This window comes from Mus caroli, chromosome 6 (genome assembly GCF_900094665.2).
Source record: "Mus caroli chromosome 6, CAROLI_EIJ_v1.1, whole genome shotgun sequence".
Lineage (NCBI taxonomy): Eukaryota > Metazoa > Chordata > Mammalia > Rodentia > Muridae > Mus > Mus caroli.
In genome coordinates, this window is record NC_034575.1 from 40,566,968 (window position 1) to 40,594,218 (window position 27,251).

Sequence of the window (27,251 nt, forward strand, 5' to 3'; positions counted from 1 at the left end):
AAAATATAAAAAAAAAAAAAAAAAAAAAAAAAAAAAAAAAAAAAAAAAAAAGAATGTTATATGTCAGACATTTTCAAATGGAACTAGTTGCTGTGGTAAATACAAATTCTCAATTAATTAATTCAGACAAGCGAAAAGTTACTAATTGCCTGTTTTTCCCCTAGACTGCCCTTGATATATAAGTATTTGTGACCTTCATCATATTCCCACATGAGAAAGGTTATGTTTAATCTAAATTCATTTTTCAAGTGTCTCAGCAGATTTGTGCTCTACTGAAAAAGAACAAAATTCATGTGAAGATTTGAAAGCTATTAATGTGTTATAATTGAGTTCTATTTCCATTGTATCCCAGGTCAAGATTCTATTACTTCTGTGAAAAATGAAATTTATATATGTTTGTACATAATGATATGTTTTTAAAAAAAGTGCCTTTTCTCTAGTTGTTAATGGGATAATAATGTAGTTATATTTTACATTTTTAAGAATATTATGATGTATTAATCATTAAGTTACTCTATTTACTTTTCTAAAGTTTGACTATGAAGTTTAACTCACCAAGTAGAAGTTCCAGAGTATGGTGAGGACATTCCTTTATGGAATAGTTAGTAGTGTATTCATCACACTGGCCCTTGGAAAATTAGTACCTTTATAGGATAAAGACAAATGTCAAGACAGATAAAAGAATGAAAATCTGATGGGTTTTCCTCATTTATTCAGATGGCTTCATCAAAGTTTAATGATCATGAATACTTGTAAACATAAAACAAGACCCTTCTGTATATAAAAGTACACATAGATCTAAACACTAGGTTTTTGTTTTTGTTTTTATTAGTTATTTTATTTACATTCCAAATGTTATCCCCTTTCCTAGTTTCCCCTCTGAAAATCCTCTCCCACCTCCCCCTGCTCCCTAATCTACCCACTCCCATTCCTGGTCCTGGCATTCCCCTTTACTGGGGCATAGAGCCTTCATAGGACCAAGGGCTTCTCCTCCCATTGATGACTAACTAGGCCATCCTCTGCTACATACATAGCTAGAGCCACAAGTTCCACCATGTGTTTTCTTTGATTGGTAGTATAGTTCCAAGGAGCTCTGGGGGAACTGGTTAGTTCATATTGATGTTCCTCCTATGGGGCTTCAGACCCCTTCAACTCCCTGGGTATTTCTCTGGCTCCTTCATTAGGGACCTTGTGCTCTGTCAAATGCATGACTGTGAGATCCACTTCTCTATTTGCCAGGTGCTGTCACAGCCTCACAGGAGACAGCTATATCAGGCTCCTGTCAGCAAGCTCTTGTTGGCATCTGGCTAGTGACTGGGTTTGGTGGTTGTTTATGGGGTGGATCCCCAAGTAGGGCAGTCTCTGGATAGTCTTTCCTTCAGGCTCTGCTCCAAACTTTGTCTCTGTAACTCTTTCAGTGGGCATTTTGATCCCCATTCTAAGAAGGAACGAAGTATCTATACTTTTGTCTTCCTTCTTCTTGAGTTTCATGTGTTTTGCAAATTTTATCTTGGGTATTCTAAGTTTCTGGGCTAATATCCACTTATCAGTGAGTGCATATCATGTGTGTTCTTTTGTGATTGGGTTACCTCACTCATGATGATTTCCTCTGGATCCATCCATTTGCCTACGAATTTCATAAATTCATTGTTTTTAATATCTGAGTAGCACTCCATTGTAAACACTAGTTTTTATTTATTTGTACAAATATAATGAAGCCACATTGGCTTAAGAAAATTAAAAATTTTCAGATGGCTGTGGTGGAACATTCTTGGAGTCCTAGCACTAGGGTGCCTGACACAAAATTTAGGGTCCGGCCAGGCTACATTTAAGAAAAAAGTTTAAAATGACTACAATGTATGAAATTGTCACAAAGTAAAAAGAGAAGAATGTGCTATAAGATGCAATAGCAGTTGAGTCATTATGATTTAACCAGAAATTTGCCTGCCTGATGTTCTAGCTCAGTGGTTCTCAACCTTCCAAATGCTGCAACATTTTCATACATTTCCTCATGTTGTGGTTACCCACAATCATAAAATTATTTCACTGATACTTCATGACTGTAATTTTGCTAATGTTATTAATCATAGTGTAAATATCCTATGTGACCCCTGCAAAAAGGTAATTTGTCCCCAAATGGGTCATGATCCACAAGTTGAGCACCACTGTTCTAACTCAAGGAGAAAGGAAATATAATTTTAAAAAGTGAGCTCAATTGCCATAAAAATACTCAAGGAACTGGGGAAATGTTGGTAAAGAGCAGGCCATGCAAACACAAGGACCTGAGTTCAAAGCCCCGGAACCATTTTAAAAGTTAAGGTATTTTAGAAACCACAGGGTAGGAAAGGTTCAGACAGGAGGACCCTGGGGCTTGTTGGCTAGCCTATATCAGCTGTTAGTATAGGTTTCAGTTTGAATGGAAGACCTTACCAAAAGTATAAGATCAATTAAGCACCTCCATATACATTCTTACACATGTGCAAATTCTCTCTCTCTCTCTCTCTCTCTCTCTCTCTCTCACACACACACACACACACACACACACACACACACACACACACACACACAAACACACACACACACACACACACACACACACACACACACACACACAATCAATCAATCAATCAATCAAATCAAAACATGTGCATTGTTTACTTTAAACTTCAGAAATTAGCAAAAAGTAGAGATCCACCACCTATAAATGAATCCATCATTTAACTTAATGCTATAGAAGTAAGTTTCTTTGCTCCGAACGGGTAGAATTCACTCTCTTTTTTAGTGATTCTTTGCTATTTAAATCATGTCATTGGCTCTGTTTAGATTAATGTATCACAAAAATTTCTGTGATTTAATATCTGTCTTCTATAAAACATATACAATATGGGTTATATATTGAAATCTATCTTACAAAATGCAGAAGCTAAATCTGTATCTTGTAGAATCAACAATAGCCATGTGGGCTAATCACTCACTTTCTAACTAAAAGGACACCAGGAAACCAAGCTCAGCATCAGTTTTTCTATTTTCCCATTTCTTACATATTAGTTATAAACTATGATTATGAACTTGACATTGAAATATGTTTCCAGGGAAAAATGGGAATATCTGCAATCAAATCTCTCAAAATGTCATCCATTCAATATGCCTTTATTAAGTTCCCAGAATTTTCAAGATATGCTAAACACTGTCAGGAAGTTAGAGGTGATTAACATGATGTCTCTGTCCTCTTTGAATCTGATACTAAGACTGTTCATTTTAATTTTTACATTTATTACCTTTCCTAATGATGGCTATTTTCAGTTGATGACTCCTAGATAAGCAGATTTTTCCTGATAGCTATCTAGTGTCTATCAATATCAGCCTTATTTGTGTGATGTCTGGGTAAAGAGGCAAAGGTTTATTCTTTCCCTGACATTTATAGCATCCTGTGCTCCTCTGCTACATAAAGGTTACCAAAATCAAATTTATTCCAAATGGGCAATATTTAACTATAAAAATGTCAAAGGAAGGAAAGACATCTCAATAGGGCTCTATTGAAGTGATGGAATGAATGATAACTAGAGAGTGGTGGATTGTGCATTCTCATTGTACTTGCAATACTTGTTAACAGTTATATTGTATAGGAAACCATCTATGCTCTCTATCAGTAACTGTATTAACATATGTTTACCTATCTGTTTATTTTGATGTTACCACTTAATGGGATCAGGTATGTTTCAAATTTTCTCAATGCCTTGTAAGTATCTCATTGTTAAAGCAATTATGAAAAATTAGCTTTTAATTAGATTTTGAAATCAAGCATTTCCAGTTGAGAAATTCTGANAAAAAAAAAAAAAAAAAGGTAAAGTGGGTATGGTATCTTGGAACTGAGATCAGAGACTTAAAATAAAAGTAGGCTGGCATGTACAAACTCCGTGAAAGGGCTACAGTCACCATTTGATATACCCAAAGTCGGTTTCTTTAAGTGTAACATGAAGTAATTATATAATATTTTAGTAAACACTCACATACAAACTATCATGGCTAGATTCAGCCATAGGAGTAGGTGGTCATTTACCTAGAAAAGGCTGATTTCTTGAGATGAAGCAAATTTTCTACCTCTGAATAGAGCAATCTTTCCTTTTTTTTTTCATTTAACCATTTATTTATTTATTTATTTATTTATTTATTTATTTATTTATTTATTTAAACTCCAGATTTTGTTTTCCCCCAGATTCACCCTCTGACTGTTCCAAATCCCATACCTCATCTCCACATCGTCTCCACAAGGATTTCCCTACCAGCTACCCAACCAGACCTCTAAACTCCCTGGGGCCTTCAGTCTCTTGAGGATTAGGTGCATCTTTTCTGACTGAACCCAGACACAGCAGTCCTCTGCTGTATATGTGTTGGGAGCCTAATCTCAGCTGGTGCATGCTGCCTGGTCAGTGGCCCAATTCTTGAAAGAAAATACATGAGCAAAAGTCTATGGGAGTGATTCTATCAAGTTGGGGATTGCAAAGGAATATGAACCAGCCCGAGCTCAATGCAGTGGGAAGCCAATGAAGCTGATGCCTGAAAGGCAGCAGTTGTAGTTTCACTTCACACCATCACAGAAAGAAGGGAATATTCATGGGGAAGATGTATCTTTAGATCGACCAAAAATAGCATAGTGTTAAATGCAATACCCTATCATTTGATAATGTTCACAGCAGCGAGAGAGAAGGGATTTTGGATGAAGACTGGGGCATTTCTGAGTCCTTCTACCTCTGAACCATCTTCCCCAAAGTGTCCAAGCACCACAAGGAGTCCAGTTAGCCCCAGGGAATCTCATCTAATCTGCATACCTCCTTATTCATGGTGATGACATTGCCTGAATTATTTTTATTACTTTTGTTTAATGTTTATTTTCTTTAAATACTTGATACAGTTGCTTGCTTAACATCCTTTTCAAAATGTTGTCTCTCTTTCTCACTCTATCTCTGTCTCTTTCTGTAACAGTTATAAAAACTGATTCTACACTGTTTTCTAGAATTTAAGCCTATAGGATATTTTGGTAAAAGAAAGTATTCCTCCATTGTTTATACCATCAAAAGAAAAAAAAAAAAAGACTGACAGGGTGCTTCTATTTTTTCTTTGACATATGAAATGATAAGAAAATGTGATAATTTATTTTTATTTCAGATAGAAATATAGGGGACAGACACTATATACACATTATAGTTCTTTGAACTACTCCTTCATAAAATTAAGACCTGCTAAAAAGCAATTTTTATGCAGACATCATAGAACACCAATCATGAAAGCAGTCATGGCTATTTTCAAGTACACACATTAACATGAATATGAACAACATGGCCAAGACCATCATAAGCCAACATCTCAGAGACCTTTATGAAGTAAAATGCACCATGGAAAGAAGATAGACAAAGAACTGTGACATCCCAACCTGAACTGGGAAGATCTGTTGCTGGCCTGCACTATGAAAGATGGGCAAATTAAATGTTGTAGTTCATTAGCCACTTTCAGAGAAGGTAAATAACAATCCTAGCATCTCATAAAGTAGTAGGATTTAACTTTCTCAAAACCAGCAGGATTTTGTTGTTGGGTGGTTTTTTGTTTGTTTGTTTGTTTGGCTTAATCAGTTTCACCTAATTTAACTACATAAGGCTTCTATTCACTTCCACCCCCCATCTCCCATGACTCCTTCAAGTTATTTTGTGTTGTTATTTAAACCACTCAGTAGTTTCAACATCGGAAACATCTTACTATCCTCTGAATTGCTTCATCAGTAGTCTTTGTACTCTGTCCTAAATATCGATTCAATAATGAAAAGGGAATCTTTTCTTAGATACCGCTACACAGTTTTTGTCTTAAACCATTTGTACATATCTTAGCTTGCATATTTTGTACATATGTTGGCCAGTTTCCCTTTCTACCTATACTAGCCTTCTCAGTTCATCCACCAAAAAGTTGGAAAGTATATGAAAAGCAAGAGAGTAGAGACAAAGAGAAAGACACACAACATGTCAACATACATTGAATGGGCCTGAGGTCAGCTCTCAGCATGGCAGGATAGATGCATGAGGGAGGATGAAGTTCAAGTGCCTGGTTCCTCGCAGAGACCTCATGAACTGCTGCTCTAAGTAGGATGTGAGCAGTGTGATGTTTGGTAGTCTTGAATGCACACTGAACATACATCACAGTCATCAGTAGGCAAAACTGTGTAGAGTCACTATCAGTAAGCACTGATAGGATAGGTTCTCTGGTAGACTACACACAGCATGACTATGTCCTCACAAACCTCCATCAACCTTCTCCTATGATCTTTCACCTACTAATCATGAGAACACACTGATGCTCTGGAACAAGGGAAGATATTATTTATTATCAGACCTCTGACTTTTATAAATTAGCAAGGACATTTTTTTTCTGCCTCCGACTGCAGAAATGTTTCTTGTGGCCAGTTGAGTTCTAAATATCATTCCCCTACTTCTTCTGATGGTTCCTTGTGCAAAGGCTCTGTCATTCACAGGATAATTACATGTCTGAGGAAGACCTTCTGAAGATACTCAAGCTGAGAATAAAAAATCTACTCCAGAACAATTTCAAGACATATATAGAAGAAAAGATCCAGTCACTTCATCATCTAGAAAATAAGTATATCTTTGAATACTTTCAGGTCTTTCAAAGACATATCTATGCCATTAGAGTTAGTGGTAAATACATACTTCATATGTACAGAAAGCATTTTCTTATCACTTGCCTTTGGAATTAATTACTAGAGAAGTACTTATTGAGAACTCGTGGAAGATCAGCAATTGTTGCTGGCAGATGCCCAATGGTTAAATATGCTCACTTCTTAAGTTAAAATTAAAATTAGAAAATTTTGTCAGCCATGGTTGTACAAGCCTGTAATCCCAGATATATAGGAAACAGAAAAAGAAAAATTTCAAGTTCAAGGCCAACTTTGACAACTTAACTTATATTTTTTTAATGCCTGAAGATATATCTCAGGGGTGAAATATTTGCATATTGTGCATGAAGTATTGGATAAATCTCAGGTACAAAAAATTATAAAGGGGATGGGACTTAAAGACTGAAGGGAACATTTTTACTGCTCTAGGACTGTGGTTCCTGTTTGCAACCTGATCTCTCCCAGGCTTGCTTCACTTAGTAACTCCAATTGTTTGGCAAAGTTTCATATTCAAAGTTGTCTGGATTTCTATGCCTTAGAGTCCAATAAAGAAACTCAATCTGCTATCCTGGTGATATATTCCTTCAATCTCAGAACTCTTGAAGGAGAAACAAGCAGATTCTGTGAGTTTGGCTCCAGCCTGGTCTACATAATGGGTTCTAAGTCATCTAGACCACACAGTGAGATATGTCTCAAAAAAAAAAAAATCATTCGTTCAACTTTTTTCAGTGCACAGTTGTGATGAGCCAGGTAAACACAGGGTTTTTCCTGAGGTCCTAATGTATGGAGAAGCAACAAAGTTCCTTGTCAAAAACCAGAAACATGCTTGGCAAAGGCCAGTGATCCGAGGCCAAGGTCTAGGGAAGCTGAAACTTTTAGATCTTGGGAACTCAACTCTTACCCATTAAAGTACTATAGTTACCAATTCCAAGTCCACCGAACACTCAATTTGTAATCTACTTGAAAAATTCTATGTTCCCTTTTTGTCCCATTGTATTGATAACTTTCTGTTGACTCTGCCCCATTTTTTGTCCTAAGACTATATATTAAGATGCTGTACATTTTACTAAACTCACTTGGCATAAGCCATCAGCTTATGCAAGATCTCCTGATGCCAATGCTTCTGTCTTCCTTATTTGCTCATCTTTGTTACTCCTCCTGGAGGAACTGTCACTGGAACACAGGGCCCCCAAGGGAGGAGCTAGAGAAAGTACTCAAGGAGCTGAAGACGTTTACAACCCTATAGGTGGAACAACAATATGAACTAGTTAGTACCCCCAGAGCTTGTGTCTCTAGCTGCATATGTAGCAGAAGATGACCTTGTCAGCCATCATTAGGAAGAGAGGCCCCTTGGTCTTGCAAACTTTATATGCCCCATATAAACACCAGGGCTAAGATGTGGGAGTGGGTGGGTAGGGGAGCAGGGCGGGGGGAGGTTATGGGGGACTTTGGGATAGCATTTGAAATGTAAATGAAGAAAATATCTAATAAAAAATGAAAAAAAAGAATTACCCTCAAAACAGTCCTACATTAGGACTTTTTAAAAAAGTATTTTTTTGTGACAAGAAAAAAATTAAAGTCAGCTATAAAAAAATCCAGTTGATCCTGGGATGGTACTTAGAACTGGTTAGAGAACACGTCTCTTGAGGTCTTGACTCTATAGTGAAAGGATGTGACAGTATTAGATGTGCTCAGCCTCACAAATATAAAGAACTCCCCAGGAAGACAAGAATAAATACAAAAGTCTAGGCTCTGCCACTGAACTGTAGATTCTGGTAGAAAGGCTCTAAAATGAGACCACAGATCAGCTTACAGCCCCTGGCCCAAGTTCACTGGCTTACTACCTGAATGTGACAGATAAGTTTGCTGATAAGCTGATTAACATGTAGATCATGTAGACGTTAGGATTCTATCTCAACCATACTAGGAAAGGACAAAGCCTTTTCAAAAATGTAACAGTATAAAAAGAATTCTATTAAGGTTAAAAATGAACTAAGTTTGATGTAGTGCTGGCACTCTAGAGGCCGAGACAAGAGATGGAGGCAGCCTGAACTGTATAAGGAGACCCTTTAAATAAAGAAGCCAAGAAGAGAAAAGCTCAAAGCACTTGGAGTGTTCCATGGGAGTAGTTTGGGAAAGTAGAACTGGGGAAATGGGATTTAGGGAGCAATTTTCACAGTCATATGAAAAACAAAATGTTAATTTAGTCTAAGATTTATTGAACATAGAAAAGAAATAAACAGATTCTAAATGGAGCTTGAAAGTACCCTGAAGAGAAATGGCTAATGCACAGGCTATAACAAAAGGAGGCATGGAGGACAACTTCCTGGCTTTTAACTTTTGTCCATGGCCATAATCCATGAAATGGAAAGGAACCAAATTAAAAACCAATGGAGAACCAAACAAGTTTTGAGGAGAAAGAATGAAGCTCTCTTTTATGCATGTTAAGAGAAGTCTATTTTCATGGGCAATATTCAAAATATTAGAAGTCCTTTGTTAATGTATGCTGTTAGTGATCTGCTTCCTGCTGTGCACGCACAATCCATGAGTTGTTAGATCTTGGAGAGATGATGAAGTACCAGTGACATTCCAGGAAAACCTGAGAATGCTCACCAACAAGAAGCAGAATATAAGGATGCTATTAAATAAGACACCTAGGTAGAAGTGTTGGGGGATGTGGGAGATAGACGGGTCTGGAATGCAGAGCTGCTGCCACTGGTGGAGAATTGGGAGTATGTTGTCCAGTGAATAAAAGCACAAAGGGAAGAATCAAGAGAGATAATAGAAGTCAACTAACACTAATCCTAAAGTAGTGACAAGATTAGGGACCAGCAAAAGGACATAAAATAGGATGACCACCAGCAAAGGGAAAAATACAAGGGTTCATCAGGGAGATAAGTATATAGAAGAATAATTTGGAAAGAAGAAAAATCTTACCTAGTAATGACAAATTAGAAAACTCCTTATCATCAACTCAAAGTCACCTGCAAATAAACATCAGCAGGATAGAACAGATAACTGAGTTCAATTGGCCTTTTGTTTCTAAGTGTGGAGGATGGAAGGGTGGGCCAGGCCAATCAGAGCCTTGTGAAATAGTAAATAAACTACATAAGCTACCCCTAAGATGGATGAGGAAAGCACCAAACACTGGAGGGGGGAGCTGGTGAGTGGGAGAAGGGGGGGTCTCAATCAAACAAACTAACAAATATCCTATGGCCCCAGTTGCTGGATAAAATGACTGGAAGGAGAGAAGAATGAGTGAGAGGAGTGCTTGAGATCAAGATGTAGATGGGCCACTTTTTCTATTTACTAATCATCTTATGTGCTTACAATTCAAATGTTACAACCCATCCAGGCCTTCCCTCCTTAGACCCCTTACCCCATCCTCTTCCCCTTGCCTCTAAGAGGGTGCTGTTCCACCCACTCCCTCCTCATCCCTCTAGCATACCCTTCTTTGGGGCATCAAGTCTCCACAGGACTCCTCCCCTACCACTGATGCCAGATGAGGCAGTCCCCTGTTGCATATGTAGCAGGAACCATGGACTGGCTCATGTATACTCTTTGGTTGGTGGTTTAGTCCCTGGGAGCTCTGAGGGGTTCAGTTAATTGATACTGTTGTTCTTCCTTTGCAGTTACAATCCCCCTCAGCTCCTTCAGCTCTTCCCCTAACTCTTCCATTGTAAAAGCTCCCCCTGTGCTTATAACACATGGGTGGAGGGAGGGGGCAGGTAGTTTAGAGGACATAAATGTTGGAAAAAAAGATGTCAGGACTTGAGGTGCCAATCTCCCTGGTGGGTCATCATGCAAATGCTGACCTAACAGAAATGATTTTAGGAAAAGGTCAGAGAGAGATCTGTCGGCAGAAGACAGGTACTATGAACAAATGGAGTCACTCAGATCAAACATATAAACCAACTCTGTGGCCTCTGTTGCCTGCACTCACTACTTCAATGAAAGAATTGAATTAATTTCCCCCCAACTTATAGCTTGGAGGTTTCTCATTCTGTTTCTCTACATATAAGACCCTAGAGATTGTCGCCATCTGCTAATCACAGCCCTTTCAGACCAACTAATCAAAAAGCATGTGACAATATGAACATTGGATTTTCTTGGAAATTACTTTTGCTATTTGAATATACTTTAGAGAACATCACAGCTATAATTTAGTGCATATTCAATTTTGTTAGTAGACAGAAGGAAATCCTCTGAGGTCATAGTCTATTCTTTCCTCTTTCCTCCCCCTCCCACATGCTTTTTATACCAAGCCCTGTGAATATTTGTCCCAACAATAATTGTCAAAAATTTTGGCAAAAAGGATTCAAACAATATCTCCAATACAGATGAAATTATATTCATAATTTTCCTTGTATTAACTTACAAGTTTTGTCAACCAATTATTATTAAACTTATAAATATAAAATATTGAATTAAATATTAATTCATTAGACCCAGTACATACCATTTTTTTAACAATTACCAGATATTGGGCACTCAGGGAGTGCTGTGTAAATTAACATTTAAATTTCTAATAGAAATACATTACTTAATCATTTCTATTGCCCAGTGGGATTTTTAAACATCCATTAATTTTAAAAAGAAACATATTAGTATAACATGAATACACTTTTATAGGTTTTCTTCTTCAGTTGCTAAGTGTGTTTCCATAGTAACTTTAGGATCATATCCTGCTATTTCAGGCTTATTGATCAGTACTCTTTTCAGATTATTGGATATATGTGAAAAGTTTTTGTCGTGATTGAGGTTGTACAGTTAAATCTGGTCTATATGATGCATCTGTGGAATTGTGAAAGTCAAAGTAATGATATAAATAATAGCACTTTGTAAAGTTATCAAAGTATTTAAAAACATGAAGTATAGTGCTGTTTTATATTATAGGTATAAGTGTGGTCCTCTAGGTTCATATACTCGTCTGACTCCCTCCTTTAGCATATGGTCCACTGGGTTTATCTTTAATGATCAAATAGCAAGACTCCCTTCATTTGTAGTTTTAGGTTGTTTAATAATGTATATATACATGTATGTACATGCTTCCATCAATTTATTGATTCATTGATAGACACTTTTCACATCTTGATTATTGTGAATAGTGATAAAATTGATTTGGGCAAATTATATATATATATATATATATATATATATACACACACATATATATAACATATATATGTATATACATATATGTACAGAGAGAGAGAGAGAGAGAGAGAGAGAGAGAGAGAGATTAATTGACTGACACACTTCAAGATGAGTAATTCAACAATTGTTGTCTACATGCTGAAGACCTCCTGGGAACTGCTACATCCATGTAGGCTGAATGCTCCCACAGTCCACATATGGTGATGTATCTCTAGGGGACTCTTAAAAAGATGAAGTCCTTAGTCTACATAGAAAATCTGAAGAAGCTGGATGAAAAAGTTAGTGAAGAATGACAGCAAGAGTATAAACAAACTCACCAGCAAGGGTTGACAGAGCAGGTGAAAGCAATATACTTTCTTTTAGACCTCCTTATATCTATGCCACCAGCCATGCTTTCCCTCTTTTCTGCTCTGTTGATACTTCCAAGAAATGCACATACAACCATCAGAGTGCCTCTTTGTTAATTTCAGATCTTTAATAACCAATATCAACCACTATAGGAAGGTATCATTCTGCTACTAGATATGGCAGGAAGTAAGCTTAATTTACTATATTGCAGTTCCACTCACCATGACCCTCTCTTATCCCCATCTCTATCCACCAACATCACACCTTCACCGATGGATGTGGCATGGGTATAGAGCTATTCATTGGAACTAGAACAGCTTACCTTTACCACCTCACCTCTTCAAACACCCATCTATTGTCAACAGCTCTCAGGGAGGACCTAGGTCCATGGAGCTCCTGTTCTAGACATTACTGAATGTTGAAGGTAATGCTCATCATTAATGCTCATCACCATAATGTCTATGATCTCATGAGTGTAACCATCATGTCCTGTCCAGAAGACAGCATTTCACAGCTCTGCTCTTACATTCTTTGTTTCCCCTCTTTGTGTATAGTCCTGAGCCTTAGAAAGGGTGATGTGGATGCCTCCTGGAAAGCTGAGCACTCAACTGCCCTTATTCTTAGCACTTAAATGAGTCACACACACAAAAAAAATCTCTGCATTCACTGACATCATTCACTGCAAAAAGAAGCTACTCTGGCCAAGTGAGGGCAGTCTTACTGATGTTGGTGAACACCTAAAAGGCACAAAAGGGTACAAAGAATAACCTGCCATGGTTTGGTTTGGGTTTACTTACATTCAGAGTATTGGCAATGTCTAAAGAGCATCATACCTGGAGGCATGCATTCTTGAGATATTACAGCCCTTAGACTCATTTACAGGAAAACATTTGTTCATACATTTAACTATTTAAGGAAAAATTCCTTAGAATCAGTATCCAGGTTGGTACATATAAATCTTTATATGTTTAAGTACCAAATATTAAAGGCTATGGAAATAATTGTAAGTCTATGAAACAGAGGACTGATAAATGCTTTTCAACACTGAATAATAATTCAATTGAAATGTGAATCATTTGTTAACCAGATGGACTCCATGGTATTTAAAAAGGACATCTTATTTCATTAAGAATGTTTTTCAAAATTCTCTTTTCAGTATCTGGGTCACTGTAAATTCTAGAATGTATTCATATTCCCATCTTTTGAGAATATTATGTTATAAGGCACTTCTGTGAGGGAGAATGTAGAGTAGCAAATCAATTATAATTTGTGCTTCATCAATGAAGCCATGCACATCCAACAGTAGTTATCACATTAACCAGGAGGATAAAGAAGGATAATAAACCAACTTTGTTTACTATGATAATACAGCTTATTTATTAGTAAGAGAAAATAATCATTATTGTCTTCCCTTTTTTGTAAATACATTTTAAATCTCCTCTGTCAATTTATACCATTTTAAAATTACACTACCAAGAAATAGAAGATAGTCATGGAGATGAATTATTTTCAAATGTAAAAGAATGTTTGTAAAATCATTAGCCATATAATTAGCATATATTTTGTGTTTTAATTTTTTAATTAATAGTATTCTTTATAAGATTGCCTTTTTATGTATAGACAACACTCCTAACTTTCTCAGATTGATATTTGAGGAGGGAACATAATTTAGTGATTGAATACTTGTTTTGCTGTTGTTAAGGCCCTGGGCTTATTACCCATCACTGAGAAGAAAATAAGAAGCCACAAACACACAAAATAAAGTACATAATTTTCTAGTGTGTTTTGGTGAAACCCTTGTATTGTCATAATATCTAAAGCTGAACTTTGCTTTTCTGTGTTATATTTGTGTCCCTGTACTTCCTTATTTATTATTTGTACTCAATCTTCTTTTGCTCCAATTTAAGACAATATGTTCCACATCACATAAGGAGAGAACCTTAGTGTATATGAAAGCTGCATGTTTTAAGTATATAAACAAAGAACATGATTTATTTAATCATAGCTATACTTATTGTTAGGAATGCTGTAACTTGGTTTCCAAATATGATGGACTTTTTTCTCAGGAACATGCAAACTTAAAGATGGTAACAGTCTCCAAAATGATAACTCATTTGTTTTAATCAGGCTTGTGAGTTAGCTTTCCTGGAAGTTGCATGTCTCTGTGTTAGGCTGTAAGACAGCCATGCTTAATTATCAGTTGAGTAGCTAACTGAAACAGAATGAAATGCTTCTTAGTTTTTATTCGTTTGTTTGGTATTTTGTTTTGTTTGTTGTTTGCTTATTCTTATTTTGAAACATGGATTTTCTGTTTAACAATCTTGGGTGACCTGGATCTCCCTTTGTAGACCAGGCTGGCCTCAAACTCAAAGAGATCCCTGTGCCTCTACCTCCTAAGTGCCACAATTAAAGTCATGCTGCAACTACCACCTGGCTCAATAGAGTTCTTCTAAGACACAAGGTCCTGGTGAAAGCTTATTAGTTCCTGGATCTTAGAAAGTTATAAGAGTCACAAGTCCTGACACAACACCATCAACTCCTTATGTTATATGAGCAGTGGAAGTTGCTGAGTGAGAAGACACTCTTCAGTGAAGCTGCCTGCATGTTGCACAGGAAGCTTTATGAGCCATGGGGCTTGTCAGTGATTTGGAGGCATTTGAGTCACCCATGCTCCCTCAGAAAACTCCCTGGTTCTCCATCCTTAACTTGACTATAACCCTTATTTGGTCTGTGGCATTTATTGTCTTATATGAGGTAAATATACAATAAATAGGTCCTATCTCCCAGGGAAACCTCCCCTTATTAGCCCATAAGGACAGACCTGGAATTTTATCCATGTACTAGTGGATAAAACGCAAGTACAAACAGATACTTTTCATCTGAATAAAAAACTGTTTTTATTCAGTCTTTTCTTTTTCTAATGTACGTCAAACTGTAGAATAGATAATCTAGTTCAAATCCTTCATAGCATTCTGGAAACCTCACAGGAACAAGCAGTGGCTGAGAGTTAAACAACAAATGTCATCATAAATCTGCAGTGTCTTCTGCAGTTCCTAGGGTAGTAGTGCCCAATTAAGAGTTAGAATTAGAAAGTTACATTATACAACTGATCTTATACTTGGAAGGGACCCTTATGACTCTTTCTCCAACTCCTCTATGTTGCAGATGATCTGGCTGGACACGATTTCCAGACTTAAGAGTTTTCCAAGCAAATTTAGTAAGGTGTTAAAATATGACCTGTTGGATAGGAACATAAGGACATCCTCTGTCCTCTAGTTTTATTAGCCTTTGTGTTGAGCCATACCGTCAGGAATAAACCTATAGTTTCTGCATGAAGTCTGCTCCCTGACTTATAGAGAGGAAGGGAACCCTCTGCCTGGCTTGTGGATGCCACTCATTTTGACTTGACTGTGGTACTTACCCAGTGAAATAGAGGCAGTTATAACTAATGGTTTGTTCTCACAAAAAGCCAAACAGAAAGTAAATATCTGGCAGTCATAATTAGCTCCGATAGCATTTTATCTAAAAGTCCATGGCAGGAATGCCACCTATTGGAAGAGATGAGTGAAGATATTTTATGAAGCACTAGGAGTTACTGAGGCTGACTGTATTCAGAGCATAATCTGGATCTGCATTAATGAGCCTGAACACATAAGCATGGTCTCAGGCATTCCCTCGGCTTTCATAAAGACGACATTCTCCATCCTGCATTTTACCACAGAAATAACAAGAGAAATGTGCCTCTGGGAACTAGAGTATCCCTAATGTACACACAACCTACACTAAGATGCAGCATCCAGGAGAAAATGTCCTAGTAAAGGCAGAGAGGTTGAGAGTCCATCAAATGTGAGGATGGCACACTGTTTAGGACGAATAGCAAGGGAATGCAGAAAACACAGACATGAACCTGCAGGTTCCTTTATTTCGGGTATAGAAGGCATGCCCTCTTAAGTTTTTGGAAATTGGCTGGTGGGTCTTCAACTTTAGTTTTTACTGAAATCACCTGGCAGGTTTGTGAAACCAGCAGATGATTAGCCAGTTCTCAAAACTGATGCAGCAACAGGAGGCCTGTGGGTGCTCTCAAATGCCCAGGTGGAAATCGTGCTTTTAAATGGGGTTCTCTGAGGCTAAAGACAGGAGATCGCTTCCACTGCTTTACCTGGTGCTGGAGTGGTGGAGGATGAACTGGGGAGAAGGAAGCCAGACCAAACCATACCATGTGAGGAGCCCAGGAAAACCACAACAGGAGCCCAGGTAGGTTGGAACCCGCAAAGGCTGAGGTAGAGGAGTGGGTCATTACCCCTTTCAACATGCAGATATTCTGCGTATCGGATATTTACATTATGATTAATAATGATAGCAAAATTCAGTTATGAAGTTGCAACCAAATAATTTTGTTGTGGGGGAGGGGTGTCACTGAAACATGAGTGACTGCATTAAAGGATCACAGCATTAAAAAGGTTCAGAGCCGCTGTCTGTTGATAAATTAGGCTGCTGCATCTGAATGGAGTGATCAATTATAAGGACAGGAATCACAATACATCTGTATAAAACTATTGTTAGAAAGGTATGCATGTTGTTACTAGAAACGCAGAGTGAAGAGTAGACCCGCTAACTAATGAAGAAACCTGAAACCAAGCATATCCATTTACTGGCACGAGGCACAGGGCAGAGGATAAATGGTGCTATCTTCCAGGGAAGATTTACAGAAATAGAATGTGATCATTTCTCAGACCCTTTCAAGCTATAGAGTCGAACAAAACAACATGAGTTTTTAACATAACACAGTTGCATTCCCTCACTTTCTATTGGCTCGCTAGTATCTCCATCCATCTGTGTAAAAACTAATTTTCTTGCTCTTGAGGAGAAGAAGCCTCTTCCCGGGAGATGTCGGCCTCCTAACGTGGAGAATGGGTAAGAGTCATTTATCACTGCCTCGGGCCTCCACAGACCTGGTGGAGAATTAAAGGGAAGATCTGGGGAGAGTATCTAGATAATAACTTCCTCACACTCGAGGTAGAAGCAAGTCTGAGTAGTGCAGATGAGAGAGAAACCTAGACAGATTTATTCCTAAATCCTAGACTCTTGGCAAGTTCACAAGGCAGCAACAGAGACCAGAGCCATGTGCTGCTCTTTTCCTTTGGTGGAGCTATGCTGCTTTAGTCTGAGTTCTCACTTAGCTTGGTCCGGCATATGGGTATGATATCCCCCATGAAAGAAAGGAGCAGAATTTGACTTTGTAAATTCAAGGTACACTTGACTCATTCTTCCCGATGCCATTAAAACGAATTTTGTACTATAAAACAAGGCTCATGATTCTTCAGACCTCTAGCTTGTACTCTTGGCGGATCAGTCAGCCTGTTCTGTGATATCAAATGCTAACAATGTACAATTGCTTTCTCTTTCTGGGGAAAAGAACTACTATTGCCTTGCTAGGAAGTGGAATATCTGTGTTGGGTTTGGTAATGACAAAGCCAGCAGGTGGTGCTGGCACAGCTGGTGCTAAGAATTAGTGCCAGTGGGACCTATGAACAGGGGCTGTGGACAGTTACTCAACCATCCTTATTATACTGTGCCCTCATTTGTACAAATGGAGACAGTACTTGTGTTGGGAAGCTAAGTAATCAGATTTGAAGAAGGAAACAGCTGTTGCTTATCATCAAACACGTTTTAAATAGAACATGGATTTCCTCCTCCCTAAAAATGTGATTAAAAAAAAAAATAACCATGTATTTTGGGAAAACCTTCATTATCCCCTCAAATTCAACATTTCAATGGGTAATAAGTTGAACTTTGATAATAAATCTGGACTATTATGTGCATACTATACTAAAGGATATCATGGAGATGAAAAAGGATTGTTGACAAAGAGAATAGATGCAGCTGAGACTGGCAAGCATTTCTAAAGGGACCACTCCACCTATGAAGCCACCCTCTGAAACTGGCAAATCCTTCTGGAGCAGAAGTAGAAATGATATAAACAGGATGGTTGCATTTCATCAGAGTGGGTACCATCTCGGCATTTGCTGAATAAGGGGAAAATCCTGAGTCCTGGGAAGGCTTGTTGTATTAGGTCAGTCATGAGAACAGATTCACAGGAAGAACAGGATTTCTAAGACTACATAGAGCACAGAATATGGGAAACTGGAATGTGAAGAATTAAGAGTAGACACCTACAGCTTAGAGATTTCAACAATGTGAATTTTCCTGATGGTTAATGTCTGTGGTCCTTCTTCCTTCCCTTCCCTTCCCTTCCCTTCCCTTCCCTTCCCTTNTTTCCTTTCCTTTCCTTTCCTTTTCTTTACTTTCCTTTTTCCTTTTCCTTTCTTTTCTTTCCCTCCCCTTCCCTTCCCTTCCCTTCCCTTCCCTTCCCTTCCCTTCCCTTCCCTTAAGGAGAAATTGAAGTGTGGCCTGACTCTCAGAGTGCATGCAAAGGTCTTTGAAGATATTGTAGGAGACTGGAGATTTGAAGCAAGCAGAATCCTGACAAAGGCAGGAAAGTCCTGCTGGCCTGGGGTTATGGCACAGCTGAAGGAAGCTGAGGAGGTCCTTTGCTTACTCAGGAAATGGCCAGTGTCAGTCCATTTGAGTTAGATAAAATGTTGCAAGGAAATAAATAACAAGAATATAAAGGAAGTTGACCTTAGAAATAGACCCCAGGAGTCATGGACTTCAAAGTTTATAGAGCTGTGTTAGCTGAGCAGGTGAGGTGTCTGAAGGACATGGTAGAGTCAATATGAGAACAACCCAGGGAATAGCAGTGGGATGAGGAGCCTGTATCCTGGCAAAAGAATATGTTAGGAAAATTTACAAGGTGCTTCACATGCAAACTTATGTCAAGTTTTGTGGTAGGAAGAACAGATTATTGATAGAATGGTCCCAGATGCCAATAAGAAAGATGGATCAATTATCCTCTCATGCCTGAGCGAATAGATTAGATTGTACTTCTGTAAGAATTGAATACAGAATGGCATATGGCTGAGGCAGAGTAGAAAGAAGGCTTTGCCTTGCTGCTGCTATTGTTGTGTTGTTTATATTATTCCTCAAAATAGACAGTAAGAGGAGGAAGAGTTAGTTCAAGATAGGAAAACATTGGCAAGTGGAGACATTCATAAAGTTCATGTGTAAATAGGTTGCCTTGGGAATGACACACACAACAGTAGTCTGCTCTAGGGTGTCTCTCATGAGAGTAAAGGGGAGAATTTTGATGTTAGTGATGTAAGATAGATAAACAAGGTAAATAATGTCTTGAGACATTTGTTGAATATTGTGACCATGCAAAATATCTTTTTTTTAAGTTAGGAGATTATACCACAGATATACATACATAGATACACATGCAGCTTTGTTTTGCTGTCCCCAATATAACAGGACTCCAAATAACTCCACAATGAGTAGTTACTTGTCCTTGCTTCCCCAAGTGACGTAATGCATGCCCTACTCCCTGGACTTGTACTTGAGGAAAGAACAAAGCACATTTGACAACGTGCAATGCACTCAACTCACTGTCTCCTTTAACTTTAATATGACATTAAATATGTCATTTTCTACAGATGCTAAATGTGACTTTTTTCTCTCAAGCAATACCAATAAAAATTTTAGAGTAGAAAAATATAGTAGGTATTTATTTTCTTCCATATTTCATGCCCAAGGCAACAGACATGATAATCCTAAATGTTGTCTTTCTGGTACATGGAAAATCACAGAAATTCCATATTAAGCCTATAGCAATGACCATAGCAAAAGTCTACAAAATATGTGACATGAAACTTGTTCATTAATAAATTATTTGTAATTTATATTTACCCTTAAATAATATTTACACTTAAATTATCAACATAGCACAGTAGAAATATACCTCTAGCTGTCTGCATACCTCCATGAACATCAACTGATAAAAGCAGAAACGTCCTTCATGTTTAAAATCTTGTTGAATTAGAACCATTTAGCATCAGAGCAGTTTCCCTGGCTGTGAGTATAGAAGGTTTTCATTGGTGTCCCCTGGGTCATTAGCACTCATGATTTGCATAGTTTCCCCAGCACAGAAGAGACATGTCATTCCTAACACAGTGAATAGTGTTGGCTTGAGGGCTGGAGATACAGATAGATATTCTAGTCATGATAATTCCTAAAGAGAAAAAAAATTAATTATAATCATCTTGCATAAATCACCATGAGCAAGGAGGTACCCATCACCTTGTTGGGTAGCTTGCAGCACTCAATTGGCTGGGAACTGGAGGGTTTATGAAGCATTACACTCTGTTGCTGTTAGCCGGATTATACTCACTGTAATGTTACCCTGACATAAAGTGTTCTGTGAAAGATGTGAAAAATGTTAACTGAACAGACCTCAGAATTCAGAAAAATGATTGTGACATAATGAGGAGCTAAATATTCTCATCTTCCTAGTGTTGACTCTATGGTATCCAAAGAACTCCATTCAAATGCCCAGATTCACACGGAGGAACCTTATCTGAAAGACTTAAAGACATAACTTGCAGGTCAGTTTTTGTCAGCCTGTATCCTAGGAGAAGGGAACCTCAACTGAGGAAATGCCTCCAACCCATTAACCTGATTGCCTGTCCATTGGGGTATTTTCTTCACTGATGACTGGTGCAGGAGGACCCAGCCCAGTAGGAGGTGCTCCATCTGAGCAAGTGATCTTGGGTTATATCACAAGCAGTGAGGAGCAAACAGTAAGCTACACCCCTCCGTAATCTCAGCGTTACCTCCTGCATCCGGGTTCCTGTCCTGACATTATCCAGTCATGGACTGTGACTGGAAAGTATTAGCCAAAGAAACCCTTCTTCCCTCAAACTGCATGTGATCACTGTTGGTTTTTTGTTTGTTTGTTTGTTTGTTTGTTTTGTTTGTTTTTTGTTCTGTTTTGTTTTTTTTTTTTTGAGACAGGGTTTCTCTGTATAGCCCTCTCTGTTCTGGAACTCGCTTTGTAGACCAGGCTGGCCTCGAACTCAGAAATCCACCTGCCTCTGCCTCCTGAGTGCTGGGATTAAAGGCGTGCACCACCACACCCGGCTCATGATCACTGTTTTATCACAGCAACAGAAACTGGGAAACATAGTATCAGATACAATGTATTAACTGAGAAAAAAATTGGAACAAAAATACAAAATGTTTCAGTTTGAGTATCCTATGATTTTCAAAGTGAGAGGTGACAGGTCTTCAGGAGTTCATAGACTAATATCTTCAGTCCCTCAATTTTTATTGTTGGAATACAAAGTCTGGAGATGTCTAGCTCAAGACAACATAGCAGGAAGTGACAAGTCTCTACCCTTAATAAAGTGTATTTGCATTAGTGGCCAAATTAAATTTGCATCAGGGTGTAAGCTAAAGACAGATTTCCATAAAATTTGCATTAAAATTAAAGATAAATATCATCTTTATGAGAAGAGAAACCTGAGGCCACATTCTGAAATCAAAGCAAAAAGGCCATGGAGCTTTGGAAGATTCTGCCAAGGGACAGGAAAGCCCTAGAGACTGTATCTAGTGCCTGTGTGCCTGCTATTGTCTTAGTTCAGAGTGCAGTGGTCAGTGCTGTCCTTGACCACAAAAGCTCTGTCCATTGATTTGATATCCTAGAGCTTTGGTCTGTTCTGCTTTCTAAAAGACAGACATTGAAATACATTGATTCTGGGAGGGAAAATACAATCTAGTTAGTTCTTGATTTTCTAGCTCTTTTGTATTTAGTGTATTGTTTTAATGTATGAAGGCATACATGTGCATGACTGCAATCCATGGAGACCAGAAGACAGCATCAGACACCCTGAAATAGGACTCAGAGAAGGCTGTGAGCTGTCATGTGGGTACTGGGAATCAAATCTAGATCCTCTGGAAAAGCAGTCAGAGCTCTTAATCTTTGAGGCATCTCTCAAACACCTCCAGGCTTTATCTATCTCCTTTTGTTTGTTTGACTTTAGATGTCTGGTCAGTTCCAAACAGCTCTGAATTTCATAAACATTTTGTGAATTTAAAATTATCTAAGGCATATACATTTCTCAAGTCCATCTTAATAATAATGAAAGACCTACAACATGAGGACTCCCCCATGTTCTGACTCAGGAGAGGCGACACCCCAAAAACACCCACAAAAAATGGTCTTGCTGCAAACTGCAAGAGGATTTTTATTCAAGAGTGCTCTCGGGCCCACAGTCATACACCACGCAGGGGTAGAGGACCATGGCGCCCCAAGTAGCTGGGTAAGTGGGTATTTAAAGGAAGAAACCACAACTCAAGGAAGTGGGGAGGGCATTGTTGGAAAAATACCAAAGATACCAGTTAAGAGTCACAAGGAAGTGCAAAGTCACAAGTGTCACAAGGAATACCTGGTAATTGTTCAGATTATCTCTCAAGACAGTTTCTAAGAGCCCCTAACAAGAGCACATTCTTTGAATTAACACTCTTTGAACCCAGGAAGCGGGTGGGTGGAGGAATGTCGCTATCTGTTTTATGACCAGCACACCTCAGAGCACTGAGCCACAAAGGCCACACTCCCAAGCCTGGGCCCAAAGGCCTAGAATTTTGTCCTTACATTTTACTTTTTCAATACTATCATAGATATAAAATATGAATAAAATATCAAGAGCATGGGCATCTTGGTTTTGTAAAGAACAACTGAATTTTATTTCATTGCTGAAAAGAATGTGCACCAACATTGGAAGCTAGAGGCTAAATACATTATCTAAGGTATAAATATGATTTTATAATATCAAACATACTTTGAAAATAACTTATAATTTCTGAAGAATCATTAAAATATGTGAACATTCAATAAGAAGAAAAGAGAGATTATCATATTTTGATCTTTGATTTTCAAAGAAAAATAGCAAAACACAAAAGAATCAGGTTCCTATGCTCTGCTCAACTGATGCAACTTTCCTGAGTGCTAGAGAAAAATTTCAGGATACTTTCCACTGAAGTTCCAGCTTGGTGACTCCATCCTCAAATCTGTTCCTCCTACTCCCCAGGAAGGAACAGAAAAAAGTGGTCCATTTTTATCTTTTACCCTTAGGATCTTGCCCAGTTCTTTGTCTTAAATATTACACTTTCCTTGTCTTAATCTATTTATTGCTATTATGGTAAGATAATTTTATTTAGCTCTTCATTTTTTAAAAGCCAAATCAGGCAGCCCCAATATTTTAGCCTACAGTGAGAGTCCCCATCGCTGCATCAAAACAATATACATGGCATCATGGTGGAAGTGAATGTATTAGATAGAAGTCACATGGAAGTTATGACATTGGGTGTCTAATATATTTTATTTTAAAGAGATTTACACTCAAGCCTTCCATTACTCTTGAATACTTTGGCATTCTTGTAACTAAAAAGTTCCTCAAAATACTTATTCCCTTTCTTGGCTCTAAGTGCACTCATTGTTAACTACTTGTTGGAATCTATGATGTCATAGAAATAAAGGGATTGCACATTTGCAGTTATATCAGGGGTTCCAGATAATTGCAAGACTATCTGACTAGAGGTTCAGCTTGAAAGGTACATTTTTCCAGCTCTGCTTGATGATAGTGGACCCACTGCCACTCTTAGTTGGGACCAGTCCAGGGAAGGATGCTATAGAAGCAGAATGCTGTTTTCTCAACTCATGTACCAAATAGTTCTTCAGAAACCTAAGAGTCCTGACCAATGGTGCTAGCTGGATGCCTAGCCATGGCCATGGCACTTTAAAAATATTATAGTAGTCATATTAATTTTTATTATGACTTTTATCCTTATAATAGCTGCCTCATGTAGGTTTTTCTTCTATAGCCTTACAAAAACTGAATGAAGTATATTTAGTATCAAATTTTAGATAAATAAAATGAAATTTAGAGCTATTAAGGAACGTTTTGAAATTGATGTCTATAAAACTTGCAGTAGGCTAGATTTCAAATCATAGTCTGTCTAGATTTATAGAGTAGGCTGCCAAGATAACCAGTTCATGAAGAACTACTGTATATATTCATATGCTTACTATTGATTCATTTCTAAAGTTTCTGTCATTTACTAGTGTGGGCAAAGGAAATGCCAAGAAGGCATATACAGCCCCTAGGAAGGCACACTGTAGTGGAAGGACAAATCACATCAGTCATTCTTTTAATGATCATGACATAGAGGATACCCATCCCCAGAGAAGGACGTGTGAGACAGTACTGGTTGCTTGACTAAGGGTTCATAGAAGACTTCTTAGGTAAATTACATTGATACAGAGCCAAGACACAGAAGGAAGACCAACATGTGGATACTTCATTCCTCCTTAGAATAGGGAACAAAATACGCATGGAAGGAGTTGTAGAGACAAAGTTTGGAGCTAAGATGAAAGGATGGACCATCCAGAGACTACCCAAACCGGGGATCCATCCCATAATAAGTCATCAAACCCAGACACTATTGCATGCCAGCAAGATTTTGCTGAAAGGACCCTGATATAGCTGTCTCGTGAGAGGCTATGCCAGTGCCTGGCAAATACAGAAGTAGATGCTCACAGTCATCCATAGGATGGAACACAGAGCTCCCAATGTAGGAGCTAGAGAAAGTACCCAAGGAGGTGAAGGGGTCTGCAACCCTATAGGTGGAACAACAATATGAACTAACCAGTACCCCCAGAGCTCGTGTCTCTAGCTGCATATGTATCAGAAAATGGCCTAGTTGGCCATCATTGGAAAGAGAGGCTCCTAGGTCTTGCAAACTTTATATGCCCCAGTAAAGGGGAGTGCCAGGGCCAAGAAGTGGGAGTGAGTGAGTAGGGGGGCAGGACTGGGTGTAGGTATAGGGAACTTTCGGGATAGCATTTGAAATGTAAATAAAGAAAATATCTAATGAAAAAAAAAAGCAAATGAAGAAATGGTGTCCAAGAATGAGACTTGAATAAAGATCATACATGTAAGGGGAAAGATGGAGAAACAGACAGTGTCAGAGGCTATTGGGTTCCATGGTCCATACAGAACTCCATTATATTTTAAAGACAGGGTGAGAAGGAGACTGACTTTCATTTTAAATAGAAAGATGCAAAGCAGAAGAATGGGTCCCAGAAGTGGAAGTATTGGACGCTGCTCACCTGAGGGCAGTCTGCTTTAACTTTGTTTGTTTCCTGGATTTTAATTGTTCAGAGCTTAATTGTGACCTCCCCCAACCCCCATCCCAATCAAGTTTATATTGATGGAGATTGAAGATACAAGGCTCTTCAATAACACAATATGGATATTTGGAGATCGGGTCTTTACAGATATAACTAAGATTAAAAAAGAAGAGGAAGAAGAAGAAGCCATATAATGTCTTCCCTAGTCAGTATAAGTCCTTGTAAAACAAAATTAAGATGGAGATACACACAGAGTAGAGATCATGGATTCAGGTTAAGATGATAAGAGAGCTTTTTGAAGAAAGTGTCTCTGATACATAGATTCCATACTGTGTTTAAATGGTGGCTGTCAATTCAAACTAACTTGATTCCAAAGTACCATGAAGCCAGTGCCTGACAAACCTCCCTTGAAGAGAGAATCAGACCCAATGTTTAAAATAAATGAATAAGTAAAATTTGGTAAAAATTAAAATGTTAATTCTAGTATCAGTTTTTGTCTTCTATTCTAATAAAATAAACTAAAATTGAAGAGTTATATCATTTACCATTGCCATACACTGAAAGAAAAAGTTAACACTGTGTAAAGAGCTTGAAGCCTTAGAAGGAAGGCACGCTGCTTTAAATTCAGCATAATCTTCCGTACAAATCTCTTGTTGAGTGGAGTGGAAGAAGCTTTCCCGCCTGAACTGGAAGGGATAAAACTCCACTTAAGGTCTCTTGACAGTCTTTCATGCCCACTTGAGAATCAGTCATGTGGAATGGGCCATCCCTACAGAAACCCACAGATACAACTTCCCCTTCACTTTTATGCAGTATTAAGAATTACAGAAGGGAATGAGCTTGAAAGAGCAACTAATGAATGAGCTAACACAGCAGGAAGTGAGCTTCGAAGGGCTAGTGAGGCTCAAGGGACTGCAGCTCAGAGCTGAAAGCTAACTACCCTCAAGATGTGTTGTTGGAAGAACTTGCTCACAGATTCAATAACTCTGGGTAAGGAGAGGGAGTAACTTGGATTCATTATTCATTTTAGTAACAGGAAATATCTCTGACAAGAGAGAAAATAAAGAAAAAGCCAAAGGAATTTGTGGATTTTTCCTCATTGTCACTGATGTTGGCAAACCCATAGCAAGGCTTTTCTTAGAAAATTTAGAAGACTCAATGATATACTAGATGCAGTGATCCTCAGCCTTCCTAATGCTGTAGCCATTTAATAGTTTCTCATGTTGTGGTGCCCCCAATCATAAGATTATTTCTATTGCTATTTCATAACTATAATTTTGCTACAGTTATGAATAATAACAAAAATATATGTGTTTTTGATGCTCTTAGGCCTCCCCTATGAATAGGTCATTCGACTCTCAAAGGAGTTGTGACCCACAAGTTGAGAAATAGTATTCAAGACCAAATAAAAACTCTGCTGTGTATAGATAGATAGACAGATAGATAGATAGATAGATAGATAGATAGATAGATAGATAGATAGATAGATAGATAGTCAATTTTATTATATGGCCATTTAACAATATAATGAACTTTTTAAAAAAGATGTATGTCTGCAATGAGAAACAATTTAAAACACTATGCTAAGTTTTAAAAAATGACCCCACATGGATTTTTGTAAGGCTTCCATAGGCATAACTTTCATGTAAGGTAGATAAAATTGTAAATATGTATTATAAAAAAAAAAAACCTCTGCTGTGATGAAGCAATTCTTGGAAGACACACGTTTCCACCCTGCTCTTTCCTCAAATAAGCACAATGTTAAAGGATGTTAAAGTGTTTATTGTAATGCTGCTCCTTTCATTTGCAAGATAAATAGCCTAACAAAGAACTATCCACTGTTTAGAGATGGAAATAGAAATGGCTCAGCAGTTAAGAGCACTTGCTGCTCTTGTAGAGGACTCAAGTTGGGTGCTCACCATTCACATGGTGATTGACAAATGTTTTTAACTTCCAAACAATCCTTCCTCTTTTCTGACC